The 17,251-nt window shown below is 39.9% G+C and overlaps 1 protein-coding gene across 1 annotated transcript in view; it reads right to left on the bottom strand.

Moving 5' to 3' along the window:
• LOC150080264 (ras-related protein Rab-8A-like) overlaps positions 1-17,251 on the bottom strand; it is a 229,718-nt gene that overhangs the window by 172,166 nt on the left and 40,301 nt on the right. The gene's annotated exons all lie outside the window — the stretch shown is intronic.

The following is a 17,251-nucleotide window of genomic DNA, read 5'->3' as shown; positions in this document are numbered from 1 at the left end:
TCATTTCTAATTTCTTGGATGTTATTTTCTTCTTCTAGTACAACTTCTGGCCATATTTTGCGCCAAACTCCATTTAAGCATTTCTTAGTGACGTCTTTCCAAGAACTATCAATGTTTTCAATTGCGTTTTTAATGGTGTAGTTTTTCCAAAAAGTTTTAACTGTCATTTCCTCTTTATCCTCTAGTTCAGTTAAATTGCTTAATGTTCGACGCAGATAATAAGCTTTTAAATGATGCTATTACTCCCTGATCCAATGGTTGAATCAGGGAAGTTGTGCTGGAAGAAACAACTTTGACAGGAATGCATGTGTCCAACGTGTTAAGATCAGTAGGATGTCCCAGAGCATTGTCTAACAACAAAAGAGCTTTTTCTTCAAAGTTGTTTTTTTGACAATACCGTTTTACTTCAGGACAAAAGTGGTTAACAAACCAATCAGTAAATAACTCCTTGGTAACCCACGCTTTTCTTTTTGCTTTCCATATTACAGGTAAATTCATTTTTATGTTATCTTTTAACGCCCTCGGATTTTCTGAATGGTAAACTAATAACAATTTTAATTTATAATCGCCAGAGGCATTTGATCCAAAGAGTAACGTTAAACGGTCTTTGGCTGCTTTGAACCCAGCTGCTGATTTTTCTTCAATAGAAATGAAGCTTTTTGTTAGTAGCCGTTTCCAGAACAAACCGCTTTCGTCAACATTGAACACCAAATTTGGTGGAAAATTTTCACATTCAATTATTTCCTTTAGTTTTTCTGGAAACTTCTCCTGTTAATCCTGGCCCGTTTTTTAAATTTCTCGAACCAACCACGAGAAGCCCCAAAGGTTTCCGTAATTTCTTCAGTTTGTTTAGATTTCAGGTGATTAAACTGGAATATTTTTTTTATGTTAAATGGGGCTTGAAATTGCGGACTTCGTTATATCGAAGCTTCGTTATCAGAGGTAACGTTAACCGAGGTATGCCTGTATTTGCTTCTTTACGCAACAAAATAGTATTTCTGCCATCAGAAAGAATGTAGAGTGTGCGACACTTAAGATACCTACTTCCTCGATGAACAAGTTACTGCAAAGCATCATTTCAGTTTGTAGTAAATCAGTTGAAATAGCATAGTTTTTGTTATATCTCATATTGTAAACACCTTTCACAATGAGTTACCTGTTATTGCACTACCTTGAATAAGCAACGCTTCCCCAGTAGAGAAGACTAATGTTAATAATTCTCAGTGGATACTATCACCCAGATGGCACTGATTTGTAACATGTTGGTCTCATCGGCGAGGGCGTACCCCAGTGATACAACGAGCGACAACCCAGCTATGAAGTTAACTTTCCAATATGAGAAATTGCCAGACAGTATGAGATAGTAAAGAACTAAAAAGGATTTAGGGCTGAAAGCATCAGACTACAGGAAATTTACTAGATGAACAAGTTAGTGCAAAGCCTCATTTTAGTTCTTAGCAAATCACTGAAGTAAGTGAAATGGCATAGTTTTTGTTACATCTCATATTGTGATTGGGTGGTGTCATCTACCAAGAATAAATAACATTAGTCTTCTCTACTGGGGAAGTGTTGTTTATTTGATGTAGTGCAATAACAGGCAATTTGTTGTGAAGGCATTCATTCACAACATGAGATGTAACAAAAACAATGCCATTTCACCTACTTCAGTGATTTACTATGAACTAAAATGTTTTGCAGTAACTTGTTTCATCTAATAAATTTCCTGTAGTCTGAAGCTTTCAGCCCTAAACTCTTTACTATCAACATGCAGTCTGGCCTGTCTCATATTGTGAAGTTAAACTTCATAAGTGGGTTGTCACTCACTATATCACTGGATGTACCTACCTGCCCACTGATGAAAGGCCAGAAAGTCGAAACAGTGCCATCTGGGCAGTGGTACCCAACAAGAATAAGTAATTAGAGGTAGTGCAATAATAGGGAATGCATTGTGCAGGTGTTCACAATATGCGATGTAACAAAAATGATGCCACTCCACCTACTTCAATGATTTACTACGAAGTACAATGATGCTTTGCACTAGTTGTTCATATAATAAATTTTCTGTAGTCAGACTTTCAGCCCTAAAGCCTTTTTAGTTTGATACCTACTTCCTTATGAATGGTTCATGGGGGTATGTCATGTTTTATTGCAGAAGTCACTGTATGTTACAGAATAATTTTGTATTCTACATCAGTCTTAGACAAATCTATATTGAACTAGAGTTCAAAAGTTTTGACCCTAGCTCAGAAGAGCTTATTAGTCAAGGGCCTTAAATTTAAATTGTACCAAAGGCAACCTCCAGTTACCTGCATAACTATGGAACTTGATCAGCCCTCTGTTTATCTCCAGTACAGCTAACAGAACGACTGTTGATCTTTATAATGCCCATTCTGTAACAGTCAGTCTTTCTAAACAAGATAACCTTACTCTATGACAGCTTAAAGCTGTCAGAGTAAGGTTATCAATTACAAGATACATTGGTCTACAAGTCAGTACTTCAGAATCCACTAAAGGCCTTAGAAAGGAAGTTAACTGCCTTCTAAAAACATGGTTAGATCAAGACAAGAAACTGTCATCTACCTGTCTTATGGTTTACCTGAAATCCACAGACTGGATGCTATTAAAACCCACTGTTTCATTAATCAGCTTTTACATTCATTCCTATAGAAATGGCCATTATATGTCCCAGGAATGCTTCACAGAATTGACTCCACTCTTAATGACAGAACTAAACTAACAGTTAAGTGATATGCGTGGGCCTTCAGCTTTGTCTGGCCGACACCACTGCAATATTCAAGGATCACTCGCATGTTTGGCTGATAATGATCCTCCCATCCTACATTTATTGGTATCACTTCAGCAGTTTATTCATTTTCATAGCACTGCTCTAACAAATTTATGGTTGACAGAGACATCCTGAAATGTCAAAAGCTACTGTTTTTAGCCTATTTTACTCTGCTTTTACCTTATTTTAACTGAAGTTTTTACCAGTTGTTGTTATTTGGTTTTTAGGAGCATTAGCAACTAAGGCCATATTGCTCCGAGGATATGCGGTGGTCATTCCCTGACCTTTCCACATCCTCTGTATTTGGTGGTCACAGGCTCGAACCCCAGTCTAATCAAGAAGTGTGTGCTATGCACTGCCGCTCCTGCCCACTTGGCTATGGAGGTGCCAGTTTTTACCAGATTTATATTTTGTGTAAATAGTATATTTGTGAAATATTTTATTTTTGTTTCAATTCTGTATATTCAGTCAGTTGGAGTTTTAGAGGATATTTTGATATTCTTACATATTGTTTGCCTCTAGTCTATATAGAAAACTGAAAAGCCATGATTATTCATACAGATTACCAATTTGGCTGCAGTATCTGCCAAGTCTGATATCACTATGGATCCCACAGAAGCAGATGTCAAATTTACATTAATTGAGAACAGTGTATCAGCTGCTAAACCCAGGACACGCCCAAATGAGTTGAATATATCATCATTGATAAACCATGTAATCCGCTCAGAGAATCTATGTATATAATATGCACCAGCCGTATTGGCAAGGGCAGTTACCAAGGCTAACTCTATGGCATGCAACTCTACAACATATATGCTGCACTGAAGGGGATCAGGTTGGATATAGCAGTGTCCAAAAGGAGAGTAGATCCCACAGATAATTCTGACCTCAAAACATATATATAAAGTAGCACAAAGTCAATGTTCAGCTCTGTGTGCACAGTAGAGTTGTAGATAGACAGAAGAGTATCATACATTCCCAGTTTTGAATGGAAATGTCACATATTATACAAGCAAGCCGGGATTGGAAGGGGAAGCCTTGGCAAATGTGCAATCCTTGTCTGCTGTAATATGTAAATTGAGTAGTTCCTGGAGGTGAATACCGAATGAGTAGTTAGCAGTCTGACTGATGTCATACAAGTTTTTCCAACCTGGCTCGAAAATGGATGCACACACTGGTCTGGCAGGGAGTTCAGTTTGAAAGCATAATGGACAGACAACTGCTGTCTTTGGAGCAATAAAGAAGGCTTTGCTTCCAAATACAGACTGCACAGGAGACATTTGAAATATTCCAGCAGAAATACTGAACAGAATGATGGATGAGATCAAGCCACCAAGGTATAATTTCTAATGGATGCATATAACCGAGACCTATAATGTAATTTAGATTGCACAAGTGCGTGACAGAGATTCAGCCAGGTACATCAGTATGTACACACCCCATGAAGTAAAGGAGAAAGCACAGAGGATATGTAAACCTCATGCACTTTGTGCATAGCTGCTGAAGGAAAGTTAACTTTTAATCAAATAGTAGCCCAAGGAATTTGGGTCTGGTACTACTGGAATAGCAGTCATGCTTCAATTCATGTTTGGGATGGAGATTATATTTATGACAAAAATGTACACAGATGGTTTTTGCAGTAAGAACTTGAAGGCATTAGTCATTTCATTTCTGAGGAATCAGAATCATCAATTCCTATGTTGCAGCTGTCTTCCAGCAATTCCTATGCATTGTTGTTACTATTATTAGTTTTGGTGCAAGGGCTGTTCAGGCCATATTGCATCTCTATATTACATGACTGAGAAAATATGCTGAAGTCATCAACATAGAAAGCACTGTTTACAGTTGGAAGTTTTTCTGTGATGGAAAAGTGGGAAAGGGAAGAAAGAGAATCCTACACAAACTGGTGAGATAAAAAGTTTAATAAAAACAGGGATTTGGCCTCAGAGAGAGGCTGTAAAGGTCTTTAAAAATACCAAATCTTCAGGTAATGTCACAGACCTTTTCTATATCAAGAATAATGGTATCAGGAACTCTCATAGAAAAACATCTTTCATCCCGAAGATGACATTTCCAATCTAATTAAATGGGCCAAAATGAGCCTGTTTCTTTGGAACCTATGCTGGAAAGGAAATCATTTGCTTCAAAATATGATATAAGACAAGCAATGATCATTCTCCAAGATTTTGTACAACAGTTAATTGATAGAACTTTGGGATTTTTTTCAAAAAAGAGAAGGGCAGTTACCTTGTGCCAAAGGTCTGGAAACCAAACTGCTCTTCAAGAAAGATTGTTATATACTGTTAATATTGTTATAAAGATTGTTAAATCAGGAGATCCATAGATTTTCATTAAAAGGTGTTTAATCATTTCATAATTGATGTAATCTGGTCCAACAGTATATGCTTTTGGAAGGGTGGGGGCAATTCAACTCTTGTATGGTAAGTGGCTCATTATGAGGGCAAAACACTGAAAATTTCGCACCCACTTTTCATTTTGGGAATAGAAACTCAAGAGAATAATATAACGTTGCAGAGATATCACAAAATTTTTCCTCCAAGAGCAGCGATACTGCAATAGCAGGTCCATTATATTTCATGATTAATGAAAGATGTTATGTGCATTTTGCCATAACCTTTGTTATTTGTATTGTACCTTTACATACACTGATTGATCACTGAATTATGACCACTCCTATGAAAACTGAATGCGACCTGTTGACCACGTGAGGTACAAGAGTGGAAAGTTAGTCCGCCTATGTAATATAGATAAGGTCTCAGTAGGCAGTAAAATTCCAAGTGCGATTGGTAAAAGGAAGGATTTATCGGACTTTGATAAGGACAGATTGTGGCTGCTCGACGAGATAGTGCCTCGATTTCCCAAATGGCTAAACTGGTGGGGTGTTCGAGAGTCATCGTAATTAAAGTGTACCAGGACTGGCATCAAAATGAAGAAACAATGACCAGACGGCAAAACTGCAAAGGTCAGCGAAAGGTTGATCTTAGAGGTTAGCGCCGGGTCGGACTACTTGTACAGGCAAACAGGCGTAGCACTGTTGAAGAGTTGACTACCCAATACAACATGGGCCAACCCGAAACGATATCTGGTATGACCATGCGTCGCACGTATGGGCTATACCAGCAGATGACCCGTACGGCATCCTCTTCTAATCAAGGTTCATTGGCGTAAAAGAATCGCCTGGTGCAAAGAGAATGCAAGTTGAACGTTAGAAGACTGGAAGGTGTTCTGGTCGGATGAGTCACATCACTTACTCCACACTGTGGATGGTCGTGTACGGATTTGGCGTTAACAGCATGAAGTTCTATCATCATGCATGGTATAAAAAGTGCAGGCCGGTGGAGGCGGTTGTATGGTGCGAGGCATGTTTCACTGGCAGGAACTTGGACCCCTGGTGCATGTGGAACAACATATCAGTGGTCTCTGCTATCATCAACTGCTTTCTGACTGTGTACACCCTGCTATGTTACACTTTTTCCTGAATGGCGATGGTGTCTTCCAAGATGACAATGCGCTGGGCCATCAGGCACTTGTTGCGCAGAAATGGTTTGAGGAACAAGTTCTGACTTCCAGCATATCGATTGGCTTCCGAACTCCACTGATATCAATCACATAGAGCACTTGTGAGACACTATGGAAAGGCATATCAGATATCTGGATACACCAAATCACTTCCATACCTGCATTGCTGACCACATTACACACAGCTTGGTTGGCCATACCTCCAGAATGCTTCCGACATCGTGTTGAATCACTGCCACGTCAGATAGTTGCTGTACTATCCTACGTGGGCAAAACGACATAAGTATTAGGTAGGTGGCCTTAATTCAGTGATCACTCAGTATATATTTACCTTCACTGACCTAGAAGGAAGGAGATGAATCAGATTGGTCCACTTGATATCGATGGTTCAACTGTTGATGGTCCTGCTCAGGTAGCTAACAAACTAAATGAATATTTTGCATCAACATTCACACATGAGGAATTATTCAGGGAGGGGAATGTCAGAGGTGTATTCAACTCTGGCAGTAGGCTAGATAATTTTGTAATAACTGAGAGTAAAATGGAGGAAAAATTGAAGATAAACACAAGGCACTTGGGGTGGATGGAATCTATCCAGTTATATTAAAGGAGGCAGCAAAGGAAGTACATCTCCAGCCCATGGGTACCTCCCCTGGGACTTAGGGGTGGTAATCATGGACTGGAGATGTGCAAATGTGACCTCAATCCACAAAGGAGGATCAAAGGGAATTACAGACCCGTTAGTTTAACTTCTGTTCCAGGGAAATTAATGGAGGCACTGGTTAAAGAAGCATTGCAGGATCATCTATACAAGACTTCAGTTATAGCTTGGACACAGCATAGGTTTGTTAAGGAGAAGTCTTGTCTGACTAATTTTATTGGATACTATGATGTAGTCAATGGAACTGGATGAAAGAATAACCTTGATATCATATTTGGATCTTAGAAAAGCCTTTGATACTGTTGCACATGGAAGACTGCTGCACAAATTGGAGCAGTGTGGCATTGGGTGCAAATTGCTGCTATGGATAAAGGGATGGTTGCGTAGGAAAAGACAGTGAGTGGTAATCAATGGACACTGCTCTTCGTGGACTAATGTTATTAGTGGAGTCCTTCAGGGCTCAGTGTTGGGTCCATTGTTTTCTGTATTTATAAATGATATTGATGATGGTATATCAGGCTTAATGTCCAAGTTTGCAGACGATATGAAGTTTGGCAGGGTTGTTAATGACACTAACTTTTGAGCCTTGTTGATCAATTCGGACCTGGCAAGATTGTGCAAGGCTCAAAGGGTTGAATTTTTTTCAGCCTGGTCTGTACTTGTTAACAGGAGAGATTGCTTCTACAGGGATGGGATACACTTAAATAGAAAGGGTGCAAGAATATTTGCTGATGCTATCTTGGCAAGTTAGGTGAGTCAGAAAACTGCTAGCTTATGGGGTTACAAGGACTAATAGATTAACAGTAGCCACTGGCAGAGGTGAAAGTGATTCTTGCACTGCTTCTATTGGAATGAGCAGCAGCCTGGAAAACAAGATGCAGGATATTTTAGAGACTGCACAGAGTCATTGCAGTACAAGTAAACACATGGGTTGTGTTAGGGTAGCTAAGAATAGGAACAGGTGAATGTATACTTGCGTGTACACCAATACTAGGAGTTTGGTAAATAAATTTGATGAATTTGAGGTATTGCTCAAAACATCAAAGGCAGATACTGTTGGGATATCAGAGACGTGGTGTCCCACAGTTATAAGGAATGCAGAACTGGAATTTGGGGAGTACATTGTGGAGGGGTTAGGCTATTAGTTACGAAACACAAAATCCAAGGAAGTGAAGCCAGTCGACATCGCTGGACAGTGCAGTGTCAAATCACTTTGGTGTGACATAAGCATTGGGAGATCAAAATTGAGAGTAGGAGTGTGCTATAAGCCTAATGACTCTGATGAGTATAATAAGAAACTGTACAGGGAAACAGAGTGGGCCAGTACATCAGAGTCTTATAATGGGGGATTTTAATTTCCCAGATATTGACTGGAATTTGTGGGTTGGTCACTCACACACTAGCAAGGTTTTTGATTTGATTTGGATTTTATTGGTGCATTAGCAACAAGGGCTAACACTAGCAAGGCTTTTGTGGATTTATTGGATGATTGTTTTCTACATCAGCATGTTCAGGAGGCAACTAGAGGGAGTAATACTCTTGATCTGATTATCAGTAGTAGTAGTGATTCTTCATGCATTAAGAATCTGCAGATAAAGGAACCACTAGGTGGCAGTGACCACAGTGTGCTGAAGTGGGATTTACTCAAGGAGGTAACTACCATCGGGGGTAAAGGGAAGGTTTCTTGCTTTCGTAAAGGTGAATACGATGGTCTGAGACAGTATTTAAATTCTATAGAGTGGGACCAACTGATGATGTTACCAACAGCAAATTCAAAATGGGAAGCATTCAAAGAACTTATCTTGGAAGCTACTAGGTTTTACATACTAAGAAATATTGTTCAAGGTTTAGGCCTAAATGGATGTCAGCTGAACTAATGAGACATATGGCAGAGAAGAAAAATGCATGGGATACATAAATTAACAGGTGACACAAGCCTACGATAGATATAAGCTGGTCTGTAACCAAGTTACAAAGGAGGTTAGGCAGGCAAAGGATGCAAAGAAAAACAGCAAAGAGTTCTTTACTTATGTAAACTCTAGAAGGAAGGGGATGAATCAGATTGGTCCACTTGATATTGATGGTTCAACTGGTGATGATCCTGCTCAGATAGCTAACAAACTAAATGAATATTTTGCAATGACATTTACACATGAGTTATTCAGCAAGGGGAATGCCAGAGGTGTATTCAACTCTGGCAGTAAGCTAGATAATCTTGTAATGACAGAGTAAAATGGAGGAGAAATTGAAGATAAACACAAGGCACCTGGGGTGGATGGAATCTATCCAGTTATATTAAAGGAGGCAGCAAAGGAAGTAAGCAAACAAACCCTTAGCCATAATTATGAGAGCTTCCTTGGACTCAGGGGAGGTACCCATAGACTGGAGATTTGCAAATGTGACCCCAATTCATAAAGGAGGATCAAAGGCTGACACAAGTAATTATAGACCTGTGAGTTTAACTTCTGTTCCAGGAAAATTAATGGAGGCACTGGTTAAAGAAGCACTGCAGGATCATCTAAACAAGAATTCAGTTATAGCTCAGACATAGTATGGTTTTGTTAAGGGAAAGTCTTGCCTGACCAATTTGATGGGATACTATGATGCAGTCACAAAAAAACTGGATGCAGGGAATAACTTTGATATTATATATTTGGATCTTAGAAAGGCTTTTGATACTGTTGCGCATGGAAGACTGCTGCACAAATTGAAGCAGTGTGGCATTGGAGGCAAATTGCTGCTATGGATAAAGGGATGGTTGAGGGGGAGAAGACAGAAAGTGGTTATCAATGGACACTGCTCATCGTGGACTTATGTTATTAGTGAAGTCCCTTGGGGTTCAGTGTTGGGTCCATTGTTGTTTTCTGTATTTATAAATGATATTGATCATGGTATATCAAGCTTATGATGCTGCAACAGTATCTGGAAAGGTTGAGCAGATGGGCTGAGAGATGGCCAATGAAGTTTAACATTGACAAATGTAAAGTACACCATATGGGAAACAGCAACCCCAGAGCAACGTATCAAGTGGTAGAGAATGAAAAGGACCTGGGGGTAATTGTGCAGGCAGATATGAAGTTCTCTGAGCAGTGCAGATGGACTGCAATAGTAGCTCATGGTGTTGTTTGTTTGTTGTTTGGATTTTAGGAGCATTAGCAACTAAGGCCATATTGCTCCTGGAATATGCGGTGGTCATTCCCTGACCTTTCCGCATCCTCCGTGTTTGGTGGTGACGGGTTCGAACCCCGGTCTAATCAAGAAGCGTGTGCTATGCGCTGTTGCTCCTTCCCACCTGGCTACGGAGGTGCCGTAGCTCATGGTGTCTTGTCAATGATATACAGAAATTTTTCTAGCAGGGATAAGGAGGTGATTATTCCCCTGTATAAGGCAATGGTCAGGCCACACCTTGTGTACTGTATACAGGTCTGGAGGCCTCATGGAACAAAAGTTGCTCTTACGAAGAAAGGCTTAAGTTTTGCAAATTACAGTGTCTGGAGACTAGGCACCGGCAAGGTGATCTGATAGAGGTGTACAAAGCCTTGAATGGTTTGAGCATGCTCAATGCTGATGGGATTCTTCCTCTTGCTCAGAATAATCACCTGAGAGGGCATAATTTCAGATTGAGGAAAGACAGATGTATGATAGATGTGCGGAAATTTGCCTTTAGTCAGGGGGTAGTTGGTTGGTGGAACAGACTGCCATCTCTTGTTGTGATAGTTGATAGCCTAAATAAATTTAAGGCTCAGCTGGACAGGTATTTCGAACGAACAGAGGGGTGAAATGGAAGTGGTTTTTTTTTTTGGCTGATGCTGCACAAGCCTGCTTTCTTGCGTCATATGCCTCTACTAATGCTAGTTCACTGATGCAACAGGATCTAGAGAAGTTCAGCAGATGGGCTGAGAGGTGGCAAATGAAGTTAAACATTGACAAATGTAAAGTACTACATATGGGAAGCAGTAATCCCAGAGTAACATATCAACTCCGTGGCACTACACTGACAGTGGTAGAGAATGAAAAGGACCTGGGGTAATTGTGCAGGCAGATATATGAAGTGTTCTGAACAATGCAGAGGGTCTGTAAGAGTATCTCATGGTGTCTTGTCAATGATATACAGGAATTTTTCTAGCAGGGATAAGAAGGTGATTATCCCCTTGTATAAAACAATGGTCAGACCACATCTTGAGTACTGTATACAGGTCTAGAGAACTCATTTTAAGAAGGATGTTTTTTTTGGTAGTTGTTGGTGCATAGGCTTCTGTGGCCATAATGCACCTCCCAAGGTTTTTGCAGTACTTTGATCCAAGCCCGAGGCGGGAATCGAACCCGCGACCTTTGGGTTGCCAGGCAAGCACTTTACCCACCTGGCTAGCCCAGTCGGCAAGAAGGATGTAGAGCTGTTGGAATGAGTACAGAGAAGGGCAACAAGATCAGTAAATGGAATGAAGGGTTTCTCTTACAAAGAAAGGCTTATGTTTTGCAAATTACAGTGTCTGGAGACTACGCACCTGTGAAGTGATCTGATTGAGGTGTATAAAGCCTTGAATGGTTTAAGCATGCTCAATGCTGATGGGATTCTTCCTCTTGTTCAGAATAATTGCCTGAGAGGACAAATTCAAATTGAGGAAAGACTGCTGTGGGATAGATGTGCAGAAGTTTGCCTTTAGCCAGCAGGTGGTTGATTGCTGGAACAAACTTCCATCTGTTGTTGTAGAAGTTGATAGCTTACATAGATTCAAGGCAGAACTTGACAAACATTTGGAGCGAGTGGATGGGTGAAATAAGGGTTTTTTTTTTTTTTTTGGCTGATGCTATATAAAGCTTGCTTTCTTGCATCATGTGCCATTGCTAATGCTAATTTCATGGTCCATCACACTAGAACAAGTATATGCAGGTCATATGACACTCCCTTGGAAAGGGTTTTGATATTGAAATCAGCTTAACATATTCAGTATCTATGGCCTTACTGGGTGGTGCAAAGGTACCCAGATGTATTTTAATTCAGAGTCATTTGAGAATTGGAAGTAAAGGATGAATTTCTAGTGAGGACTAAATTTCCATTGCTACATACAAATATTCACTTTGCAGCTGTCACTTCTCACTATTTTAATGTGAACAGATTCCCTTTACAGATACTTCAAATAGATCTTTTTAGAAATCATGCCATAAGATGTTGAGTGTTTTATGGGCCATTACTGCAATATCCCCCTCCCCCACCCAATATAGATTGTTCGGAGGAGTTGTTCTCTGTGTTTGCCACATTGTTTTGATCAAGACTCTTGACAGATTTAAGAAGCTGGCCAACCTTTCTAAACCCTTCTAGATAAGGGAGGGTGACATTTTCAGTATGGGTTTTTGGAGGTAGCATTACCAACAATCGAGATGGAGGACCTGATGTCGGCAAACGTAAAGAAAGCTAACACAAGAACCATAGGAAAACTACAGGTAACTTACCAGACAAATTGATTTGCCACTATTGCAGTTTCTTCTTGCATTCTTGGTAAACAGACCGCATGTGTTATAGGTATTGGCAGTAGAAGTTGAGAACGATATATTGATTTATATGTATAATATCAGTGATTTGAGCTACGATTGTAGCGTAGAAGGCATCGTTTTAATTGTATCTCATAATGTGGTTGCCTTCACAACAAGATAGCTACTATTGAATTACTTCAAATAAATAACGCTTCTCTAGTAGAGAAATTCAATAGTAGCTATCTTGTTGTGGAGGCAACCACATTATGAGATACAATTAAAACGATGCCTTCTACGCTACAATCGTGGCTCAAATCTATGGGTTAACTATGGTGTATTTACACCGATATTATATAGTTAATTATCAAAACCCATAAGGATTATGCCTAGTGCATTTAATTTTCCAAATACATTACCACCACACCCTTCTGGCATCTCTCATAATGTGGATATAACTTTGCAACTGAGATGGCTTGTTGTATTACCTGGGTACCTATCCGCCCACTGATGACGAAGCCAAAAAGCTTCGAAACGATCGTCTGGGTGGTGGTACCGCTGAAAATAAATAACAGTAGCCTTCTCTACTAGAGAAGTGTTATTTATTTGAAGTAATTCAATAGTAGCTATCTTGCGAAGGCAACCACATTATGAGATACAATTGCCGACCGGGCTAGCCGGGTGGATAAAGTGCCTACCTGGCGACCCAAAGGTCGCGGGTTCGATTCCCACCTTGGGCTTGGATCAAAGTACTACAAAAACCTTGGGAGGTGCATTATGGCCACAGAATGCCTATGCGCCAGCAACTACCAAAAAAAAAAAAAAGAGAGATACAATTAAAACGATGCCTTCTACGCTACAATCGTAGCTCAAATCTATGGGTTAACTATGGTGTATTTACACCGATATTATATAGTTAATTATCAAAACCCATAAGGATTATGCCTAGTGCATTTAATTTTCCAAATTGATTGATATGTAGGCAAGACAGACAATATGCCTGTGCGGACGTTGCTCCTTAAAGCTCTTGAAACAGAGAAGTTTTTCCTGATTTATTTTCTGCTTTATTAGTTTAAATTGTCATATTAACTTATTTTCTAGAGTAGCTTTATATTCCTAGTTACGATACTTAGTTTAAAGTTTAACTTAGACAGAGATTTTGTAGATATTACTTAGTATCGGTAACGGTATCAAATCCACGTGTCACAAATTGAACGAGAGGTCTTTTTTTTTTTTTTTTTTTTTAACCAAATTTAGTCGATTTATTAACCAATTGTTATATCAAATTATCTTCTATAAGTAGATTATAGACCTAGTCAGGATCCTTAGTTTATTCTAAATTGAGACAGTGAGATTTGGAAGCTAATCAATACTTACGAGTCCGTAGAAACACCGTTCGTGAATTCCCGCCATTTTTACACGATAGCATAAGCTTAGTGTAGTATAGTGCATAATATAATATTGTCAATTAATCAGTAAATCTATTAATCTTGATAAACTTTATTGTCAATTAAACTGTATTTTTAACTCTATATAAATATAACGACTTAATCGTAACAAATAATTAATACATAACTATAGTGGTACACGTGATACGGAAGTTGTATAAAGGGAACTCGTAGAAAACACTAGATACCGAAAAAAAATATATATAACATAACTGTTTTGGGATATAACTTAAGGATTTAATTTTTGTTTTGAATTTTATTGAATTAAATCGGAATCATGACTCTGACCAGAGCAGCAAAGCAAAAGGCTCAAGCTAATGGGAGTGCTGTGGTTCAGGGGAGAACTGAGGGGGGCAGTTGCCCTCTGAATCACAGTCTTTTAAAATGCACTGTTTGCTTGATGTTTGCGGAGCAGTCGGGTACGGGACATGATACTGCCAAGGGGGATGTCTTTGTGTGTGCACGATGTAAGGAGTGCAAGGAAATCAGGCGACAACTCAGCGTTGTTATGGGCCTTTATGAGAGCTTGAAGGACAGGGTGGATGCCCTCGAAGGAAATAAATTGAGGGGCCCACCAAGCTCTCAGCTGCCCACATCAACGCCGGAGCTTGCACTTGGTCATCAGGCAACACAGAGGCAGCCCCCTAGGCAGAATGCGCTGGTCCCACAGGAACTAGTAGTTGTTGGTGACTCTATTGTCAGGGAAACGGGGAACATGCTTTGTAAAAAGGATAGGTGGAATAGGACCAGGGTATGTCTGCCAGGGGCAAAGGTTGATGACGTTGTAGAGCGGATATCATCTTTTAAGGGCACAAAAGGTGATATAGTTGTACACGTTGGCACTAATGATATTAAGAGTAGGGGACCGGCGGAATTACTTAGCAAGTACAGGTCACTGTTGAAAAAAAGCCGTGAATTAGGGTTGAACTTGAAAGTGTCTGCAATTCTGCCCAGACACGATAGGAGGGAGTATATGATGAGAGCCTTGTCGATCAATTCGGCACTGGAGGGATTGTGCAAGGCTCAAGGGGTAGAATTTTTTTCAGCCTGGACTGTACTTGTTAACAGGAGAGATTGCTTCTACAGGGATGGGATACACTTAAATAGAAAGGGTGCAAGAATTTTTGCTGATGCTGTCGAGGCAGTGTTAGGTGGGTCGGAAAACTGCTAGTTGGGGGGGATACAAGGACTAATAGATTAACAGTAGCCACTGGCAGAGGGAGTGGAAGTGATTCTTGCACTGCTTCTATTGAAATGAGCAGAAGCCTGGAAAACAAGATGCAGGATATTTCAGAGACTGCTGGTAGTCATTGCGGTACAAGTAAACACATGGGTTGTGTTAGAGTAGCTAAGAATAGAAACAGGTGCATGTTGGTAAATAAATTTGATGAATTTGAGGTATTGCTCAAAACATCAAAGGCAGATATTGTTGGGATATCAGAGACGTGGTGTCACACAGATATAAGTAATGCGGAACTGGAATTTGGGGAATACAATGTGTATAGAAAGGATAGACAGGACAGGAGGGGTTATGCTATTAATTAAGAAACACAAAGTCCAAGGAAGTGAAGCCAGTCGACATCGATGGACAGGGCAGTGTCGAGTCAGTTTGGTGTGACATAAGCATAGGGAAATCAAAATTGAGAGTAGGAGTGTGCTATAGGCCTAATGACTCTGATGAGTATAATAAGATATTGTACAGGGAAATAGAGTGGGCCAGTAAATCAGAGAGTCTTATAATGGGGGATTTTAATTTCCCAGATATTGACTGGAATTTGTGGATTGGTCACTCGCACACTAGCAAGGCTTTTGTGGATTTATTGGATGATTGTTTTCTACATCAGCATGTTCGTGAGGCAACAAGAGGGAGCAATACTCTTGATCTGATTATCAGTAGTGATTCTTCATGCATTAAGAATCTGCAGATAAATGAACCACTAGGTGGCAGTGATCACAGTGTATTGAAGTGGGATTTACTTAAGGAGGTAACTACCATCAGAGGTAAAGGGAAGGGTTTTTGTTTTCGTAAAGGCGACTATGATGGTCTGAGACAGTATTTAAATTCTATACAGTGGGACCAACTGATGATGTTACCAACAGCAAATTCAAAATGGGAAGCATTCAAGGAACTAATCTTGGAGGCTACCAGGCTTTACATACCAACTAAGAAATATTGTTTAAGGTTTAGGCCTAAATGGTTGTCAGATGAATTAATGAGACATGTGGCAGAGAAGAAAAATGCATGGGATACATACAAATTAATGGGTGACATGGAAGCCTATGATAGATATAAGTTGTTCTCTAACCAAGTCACAAAGGAGATTAGGCTGGCAAAGGCAGACTACGAAAAATCCTTGGCAAAGAATGCAAAGAAAAACAGAAAAGAGTTCTTTACATATTTGAACTCGAGAAGGAAAGGGATGAATCAGATTGGTCCACTGGATATTGATGGTTCAACAGTTGAGGATCCTGCTCAGGTGGCTAACAATCTAAACGAGTATTTTGCATCTACATTCACGCACGAGGAGTTATTCAGGAAGGAGAATGATGTAGGTAAAGTAAACATTGGCAGTGAGCTGGATGATTTTGTAATAACTGAGAGGAAAGTGGAGGAGAGATTGTTGAGGATAAACATAAAAAAAGGCACCTGGGGTGGATGGGATCTATCCAGTTATATTAAAGGAGGCAGCAAAGGAAGTATGCAAACCCCTAGCCATAATTATGAGAGCTTCTTTGGGCTCAGGGGAGGTACCCATAGACTGGAGATGTGCAAATGTAACCCCAATTCACAAAGGAGGATCAAAGGCTGACACAAGTAATTATAAACCTGTTAGTTTAACTTCTGTTCCAGGTAAATTAATGGAGGCACTGGTTAGGGAAGCACTGCAGGATCATCTAGACAAGAATTCAGTTATAGCTCAGACGCAGCATGGTTTTGTTAAGGGCAGGTCTTGCCTGACCAATTTGATTGGATACTATGATGTAGTCACAAAAGAACTGGATGCAGGGAATAACTTTGATATTATATATTTGGATCTTAGAAAGGCTTTTGATACTGTTGCACATGGAAGACTGCTGCACAAATTGGAGCAGTGTGGCATTGGAGGCAAATTGCTGCTATGGATAAGGGGTTGGTTGAGTGGCAGAAGACAGAGTGGTAATCAATGGACACTGCTCAATGTTACTAATGTTATTAGTGGACTAATGTTATTAGTGGAGTTCCTCAAGGTTTAGTGTTGGGTCCGTTGTTGTTTTCGGTGTTTATGAATGATATTGATGATGGGATATCAAGTTTAATGTCCGAGTTTGCAGATGATACAAAGGTTGGCAGGGTCGTTAAGGACACTA

The sequence above is a fragment of the Mastigoproctus giganteus genome, chromosome 9, assembly GCF_048544385.1.
Source record: "Mastigoproctus giganteus isolate SK-2022 chromosome 9, ASM4854438v1, whole genome shotgun sequence".
Lineage (NCBI taxonomy): Eukaryota > Metazoa > Arthropoda > Arachnida > Uropygi > Thelyphonidae > Mastigoproctus > Mastigoproctus giganteus.
The sequence above is the reverse complement of the archived record's forward strand: the minus strand, read 5'-3'. Positions and strand labels throughout refer to the sequence as shown.